Source organism: Microtus oregoni, unplaced genomic scaffold, assembly GCF_018167655.1.
Source record: "Microtus oregoni isolate MIOR12 unplaced genomic scaffold, Mior012 000155F_ref0000269, whole genome shotgun sequence".
Lineage (NCBI taxonomy): Eukaryota > Metazoa > Chordata > Mammalia > Rodentia > Cricetidae > Microtus > Microtus oregoni.
The window spans coordinates 233678-241614 of NW_024544810.1; the positions used below are offsets into that span (position 1 = coordinate 233678).

General features: G+C 38.2%; 1 pseudogene; it reads left to right on the forward strand.

The window, feature by feature from the left end:
- The first annotated feature begins 2937 nt into the window (after positions 1-2937).
- On the forward strand, positions 2938-3121 carry LOC121445081 (annotated as a pseudogene).
- Positions 3122-7937: the final 4816 nt, after the last annotated feature.

Here is a 7937-nt window from a genome sequence, read left to right on the forward strand (position 1 = left end):
TACATATTGTTATTAGATACATTAGAGTAATATGTTTCTAAATCTAACATAAAAGTTATATGTCTCTAAATCTAACAATTTCTAGTTGTTAAATCATTTAATATCTCCACCAATGTTGCCTGATCAGGTATGATATTATGAATTTTCAAAGAATATTCTATCCTAAATTAGTAGCTATTTGGGTAAAACTTAATACCTCAGTATAATGTCACTCTAGCCATGACTTAAACGCAATGTTTTTGCTTGGGAAGTTTCTCCTACAGTATATGATTTTTTATATAGCACCAAATATATTAAAGTTGTCTGTGTGTTTTCTTTTTCATTCAACCTTCACAAACATAATTTCAGGTGTTTTTTCTAATACCCTCATTCAAAATGAGAAAAATGAGACTCAGAGTGATCAAGTAACCTTTCCAACATGGAATAGGCCATAATTTGTGCAATGTGCATTTAAATCGAAGTTCCTTTAGATATAAACTTCAGGGATCTTCCTGCCATTCCACATTGTCCTCAAAGTTCTATATTTAATTGGTAACCACTTGTGAACTCTCCTCATTAAATAATTCAATCTGTGAGACACAGATCATACTCTTAAAGAAGGCACACCCAGCCTTATGAAAGAGAGCTTTAGGGTTTTTTTTTTTGTTTCAAAATATAACTTTATTTTTGTTTCAGAACGACCAGAGACACCAGTTGCTAAAAATTCATCCTCCGTGGAAATTTATCTCAGAAAAACAGAAAACTGTGATTTGTACCTTTCTCTCAGTTTGTCTATCCTTTTTTCTCCCTCAGTAAGACGATCTAGGGATTTTCAGACAGGCAAATAAGGGATATATATATATATATATATATATATATATATATATATATATATATATATATATATATATATATATATATACCATGATTAAGAATTAATCTCGTGCCTAATTATGTGACCTCTTTACCAAAAATCTTCTTCCTAAAATGATTCATCTTAAGTTGTTCTTCTACTAACCTTGTGTAGGGTCACCATTCACAGTCGTTTGCTCACTCATTCTGTCCCCCCATCTACAGAGTGGTACTGCCACCACCCCTGAATGAAGCAAATGAAGTTAGAGAGATCCATAAGGTAGGCTCTCAGTAAATTGAGAACATCGAATTGAAGCATTGCTTTATGGAGTATTTTTCCACATTGAAAATCACAGTATTTTGATTGTTACTTCAACTTCAAAACCGAACCGAAGGAACTCAAAAGGAGAAGCAAATTCCATTGTATTTATACATAGTTTCACTCTTTCTATTGTCTGTCGGTCCCTTCGTTTTCATCAATTTTACTTTCAGGAACTTCCTTTAGCCATCTTTAATTCTCTGCTTTCCTTTCTGTGAGACTGCTTATATTACCACCCACACTCCTCGCGTGTGCGCATGCACATACACACCCAGAAGGTGCTTCTACTATTTATTGGACCCTGGAATGACAGGATTTTTTCCTGCTCTATTTCCTTTTCTGTCAGTACTCTGGTAATGTTGAGCCACTTCTTTATGGTTTCCATGGTTTTTGATAAGATATTCTACTAAAGTATCAAATGAGAGCAATTGTTAAACCTTTTGCATGATCTCACAAGATGCAGGAGTTTGTTTTCACTTTACTTTCTTGCAAACAAAGTGTGTAATCTTTTCTCTGTCTTTAGGTCCACTGGTTGCTTTTCTTCTATCATCTCCACTTTGATGACAAATTTATCCATTTACATTTTTAAATAACCAATCCCTTTCTAATTTTGATGATTTTTAAAAAAGTTGCAAAGTATGTGTCCATTGAATTTTTCTTTGTATCTTTATCTTTCCTGAGACTTCCTAATTTTTTCACTTATCTCAAGTATGTTCTTAGTTACTCATTTAATCACTTTCATGATAGCTGGTTCAAAAACCCTTCTTGAGATATTCTCCACTTTTTATGGTCTTAGTTCTGAGCCTATTGATTTTTTTTCACATTTAAGTAAAGTATTTACTGATTCTTAGCATGGGTTTCTGTTGAATTCTGCAGGTATCAGGTGTTGTGAGGTTTTGTATAATATTTATTGCTTCTGCTGAAGCAGACCTCTTGGGACACCTTGCTAGAGGGTAAAAAGGAGGTCATTGCTACTACCAGACAGGGGTGGAAATCCAGGCTCTCCATTAGGCCTATGGAGACACCATGTTGTTATGTTGACACTATGGGACATAGGAGTGCCACATTATTCCTTCACATATGGCCTTTTTAAAAAATAAGTGTACATAGAGAGAAAGAATGCTAATCTGGGTGGTTATAAAACTGGGGAGGATATGGGAGGAGTTGGGGGAAGGGAAAGAATATAATCAAAATTTAGCGTAAGAAAAAAAAGCATTTTAAATAAAATTTAAAAAAAATTAATTAGAAAAATGTGGACAAGGTACCTATTGCTTTATTTCCTATTGTTGCTGCAACAAATTGACAAAACTTTGTCTGTATTTACAATAGTAAACACTTAGTATCTTTTAAACTTTTCAGATCAGATGTCTTGTACAAGGCTCTGTGACCTAAACTTTAAGTGTTTTCTGGCTATCTTCCTTTCTTGAAGCTTTCAGGAAGAATGCATTTTCTCCTCATTTAAAGTTGGTGGCAGAATTTAATTCCTTGCAAGGGTAAACTTGGTGTCTTGTTTTTCCTTGTACCTGAATGTTAGTGGCTATTTTAAGACTCTAGATTCTGCTCTGTTCCTTGACTTAAGGTCCCCTTTCTCCAATGTTAAAGCCAGCAATAATGTCAGGATTTTACCAGTTCTTCTGCATCCCTCTTACAGGTGTTGAGAGCTCAGGTCACTTCAATAGATCTAACAAGATGATCCAGGAAACTCTCTTCTGTCTTCAATGTGGTAATAAAAGATCACACCTTTTTCTAGAACTCCAGCTTCAGTTTCTCATCGGTTTCCTCTTATCATGGACCCCAACTGCTCCTGTGCCACAGACAGATCTTTCTCCTGCACCAGCTCCTACAAATGCAAAGTTCAAATGCACTTCCTGCAAGTAAAGTTGCTGTTCCTTTTGACCTGTGGGCTGTGTCAAGTGCTCCCATTGCTGCATCTGCAAGGAGGATTTGAACAAGCGCAACTGCTGTGCCTGAAGTGGGGACATCCCCACAGCTGCTTGTAAATAGAGCAATGTGGAGAAACACGATCTTCTTTTACAACCCTGTCCTGTTCTACACATCTCTTTCTATAAAACATAACTGATAATAAAAGTGTTAACTTGATTTTAAAAAAGTGTCAAGAAAAAAGAAAGTAACAACTTCAAGGTTACTCCCAACCTCAATTCCATTTTAGTATGTAATAATATAGCATATTCATGGGTTCTAGGGACTAGGATGGGGAGACATTATTTTGCCTGTCTCAGCACAGGATAGTATGTGTCATGACTCGACTTGATCGCTTCTGGCTCCATCCCAGAGATGTTTTATGATTGAATGTCTGGCTTCCTGTCCAGCCTTCTTTGACACCACCCCAGTGGAGAAGGGGATATTGGGGCACTTCATTGCAGATACATGGGTCTAAAAGTCTGGGTCCCTTCACTTTGTGTTTGTAGGAAGGAATAGACAGACTGATTTTTCTGTGATGGTTGGTAGCTCTCACCAAGAGCTTTTTCTGTGCTTTTAGATTGCCCATTTCATTTACCTTTGATTAAAGAGGGAAGAATTTATTTTCGGGATTTTTTTTCTCTGCCTATTTTCATTTCTAGATTGCTACATTTTCAGCTCTTGAGCCTAGCTCCTAGGGTACACAAGGCAGAAAGAAAAGCAGGGTAATTGCCACCCTTTTCTTTCACAGGCACCCAGGTCCCTTTATGGCTGATCTTTTTCTCAATATCTTTCAGAGCTTTATTCTATTTGTTTGGCATATGCCTATGTTTGGGGAGCTTTTGGTTCATATTGTGGTAAGAATAGAAAAAAAGTGAGCCCACTCCACATTGTTCTAGAACTAGAATTCTACAAAACATTAAAATATTAGTTAAATACACTTTGAAATTATCTTTAAATTCTGATATTAACATTTTAAAAATGTGCTTCTAAGATATTATACTTGGTCTGGTGAGATGACTCAGTGAGTTAAGGCACTTGCCACCAAACTCAGCGACCTAGGTTTCATGATTTCTGTAAGTTTTCAAACATCCACACTCATGCCATAGGGTGTGTGCGTGCACACACACACACACACACACACACACACACACACACACACACACACACTATATCATAATCTAACACTGAGGTAAGTTAGAGTAGGAACTCAAACATGGCAAGAACCTGGAGGCAGGAGTTCATGGAGAGCCACAGAGGAGTGCTGGTTACTGGCTTGCTCCTCATGGCTTATTCAGCCTGCTTTCGTATAGTACCAGGACCATTTAGCCCAGTGCTGACACCACCCACAGTGAACTGAACCTTCTCACATCAATCACCAGCCAAGAATATATATAATAGTTTTGCCCACAAAGCCACTCTGGTGATGACATTTTCTTGATTTGGTTCCATCTTCCAAAATGACTCTAATAGTTTATGACAAGTTGACATAAAAGTAACCAGTATATACACTAAATAATAAATAAATAAATAAATAAATAAATAAATAAATAAATATCAAACTAATCAACACATCTGTTTTGTTTTTTTGAGTAGCTCTGGCTGTCCTGGAACTCATTCTTTAGACCAAGCTGGCCTCCAACTCAGTGATCTGCCTGCCCCTGCCTCCCAAATTCTGGAATTAAAGAAGTACACCACCATTGCCCAGCAAATAAACACTTTGGGTTTAAAAAAGTGATATTGCCATTTCCCCTTTCTCCTACTGGTCTTAATGGAAATGCGAGAACAGAATTTAGAAGTGAAAACATCACAAAAACTGGTAATAGCAGGATGTGGCACAAAGCACACAGAAACAGCTCAGGCTGCATTCAAGTTCAGTTGTCATACTTACCAGCTGTGTGACTTTAGAGAAATCCTCAGGCCCTCTAAATCCATCCACCTTACAAAGGGGGCAAAGGATGCGACATGTGGGATCCATTGGCTCTTTCAGCAAGTGGGAAGCATGCACACAGCAGCACTTTGTCCTCTTATATTTATTTTCTCAGCTGCAGAGAACACTGGCTAACAGACCAGGCAAATGTGCCATTCCTGAACTGAAACTGTACTGTACATCACTGTCTAGAGGGCATCTGTCAGGGATCATGAGCAGAAGAATGATTCTAATTCCTGTGACTTTGGGCTCTAAGCACATTTCAGAAACCGAGAAATCAGAGGCCAACTGGCTATTATAATCTCTCTTGGCTCATAGTCCCCCTGACCTCATGGCAAAAGGAGAAAAATAGAAAGTTAGTGGACATCTGCTTGTGATTTAATCAGGGTTGGACCCCTCTACTTACTGGTATTCCTTGTCTCACCAAGAACACCCAGAATTTCTTCCTTTCCACAATCACTGCAGCTCCTATCAAGCACAGGCCATGGCTCACAATTGTCTTAACCTTGTTCTGGCTGCTTCACTGTGGTATTTAGACAGAGAGAATCTCACATGCTAACATTAACATAAGACCTTCCTTTGTCTCTCCACAGTGTCCTGGAAACTCTTTTTTAAGGTCCGGACACTGCAGTCTTCATAGGCAGGCCACAAGTTAAGACAGCACAGGGGTGTTTAGAAGTTGGTAGTACAGATACCACTTCTAGGAGGCAATCTCCTTTCCTAAGTACAGGCATCACAACTAGCCACATGTATGGAGAGGATCTGCGTAGTAGGAGCTGCAGGCTGCGTTCCTGCCACCTGGCTCCTGGCCGCCTGGCTAGCTTATGCCCCCAAATAATTACACGGAAACTGTATTCTTTTAAACACTGCTTGGCCCATTAGTTCTAGCCTCTTAATGGCTAATTCTTACATCTTGCCTAACGCATATTTAGTAATCTGTATAGCACCAGTCTTACTGGGAAAGATTCAGCATGTCTGACCTGGCAGCTTGCTTCATTGTGTCTGCACTGGAGAGGAGAGGCATGGTGTCTGCCTCGCTTTCCTTCTTCCCAGAATTCTGTTCTGTTTACTCCACCCACCTATGTTCTAACCTATCAGGCCAAGCAGTTTCTTTATTAATTAACCAATGACCTTCCTCCATCAGATCTGAGTCTGGCATGTAATGAGGGAGGAAAAGGCACATCTGTGACAGCAGACTTTTAAAAAAATGTTTTTTATGCTTCATGATTTTGGCACACTGTTGAAACAATTATCTTTTAGATAATTGTCTCCATTCTCATTCTCTCTAGAAAATTGGATGTGATTACTCTTAAAGTTCATGAAGCAAAGGGAAGGATGTTGTTCAGGCACTATGCTTATCAGAGAACCTAGACAACAATGAGGACCCTAATAGAGACATACATGAATCTAATCTACATGGGAAGTAGAAAAAGACAAGATCTCCTGAGTAAATTGGGAACATGGGGACCTTGGGAGAGGGTTGAAGAGGAGGGGAGAAGCAGGGAAGGGAGCAGGGAAAAATGTAGAGCTCAATAAAAATCAATAAAAAAGAAAAACAAAAAACCAAACAAACCAAAAAAGAGGCTGATTCTTTTCATGCCTGATTTGTTCAACAAATTAAAAACTATCTGATTACTCTGGTGTATGTGGAGGCTGCTTGTTTGTTCCCGGCCACCCAGACCTGAGACAATAACACAGAAACTATTATTTTCAATACTGTTTGGCTGATAGAGTAAGTGTATTTTTAGTCAGCTTTTACATCTTAAATTAACTCATTTCTGTTATTTTATATTTTACCATGAGGCTCGTGATTTACTAGCAAGGTTTCGGCACATCTGTCTCTGTTCAACTACCAAAGGATGTTTTCACATGCTTAATAGTTAGAGATCATCATCAACTTATACAAAAGGTTCCCATATACTACTCACCTAGAACTGCTTAGACCTCCAGCCATGACACAGCTATACCATCCTCGTCTCCCAGTTATGACTTATGTGAGGGAAGATGTTATTTCTCTCAAATGTAAACCTCAATTTCATTCACGCTTATCCCAAAAAGTGTCTGGAGACAGAAATGTGTGCTCCCTTCATGTGGTGGTTTGAATAAATTGCCCCTCCATAGTCTCATATATCTGAATGCTTCGCTACCAGAGAGTAGCACTATTTAAAAGGACTAGAAGTTGTAGCCTTGAATGAAATGTCACTTCACAACAACAGAACACTGACTAAAAGAGCTCCAAAAGGCATAAGCTCTATAGGCAAGCCTGTGTAGCATTTTTTACTTAATTATTGATGTGGGAAGGCCAAGTCTTTTATATGGTAGCATCCCTTGGCTGGTGGTCCTAGAGCACATAAAAATGAGCAAGACATGAGGAACAAGATAGTAAACAGCATTCACCCATGCTCTCTGCTTAAATTCCTGTCTTCAACATCCTACCTCAGCTTCCTGATGATGGACTGTAGTATGTGAGCCAAGTAAACCATTTTCTTCCCAAACTGATTTTGGTTTGTGTTTAATCATAACAATAGAAAGCAAACTAAAGCAAAAATTTGTTCCAGAATTGTGGCATTGCTCTTACAAATAGGACCATTCCCCTCTGTATTCTGTGAATATGTTTTACTACCAATGGTTAATAATAGAAGCTGCTTCAACCTATAGAAGAGCAGAATGCAGTCATACTAGAATATATATATATATATATATATATATATATATATATATATATATATAGAGAGAGAGAGAGAGAGAGAGAGAAAGAGAATGCAGAATCAGGGAGATGCCATGTAGCTGCCAGAGGAAAAAGACGATCTTGCAAGTAGGCCATGACCTCATAGTGATGTACAGATTAATAGAGATGGGTTAATTTAAGATGTAAGAGCTAGCTAGGAATACACTTAAGCTATTGGCCAAACAGTATTGCAAATACACACATTGAAA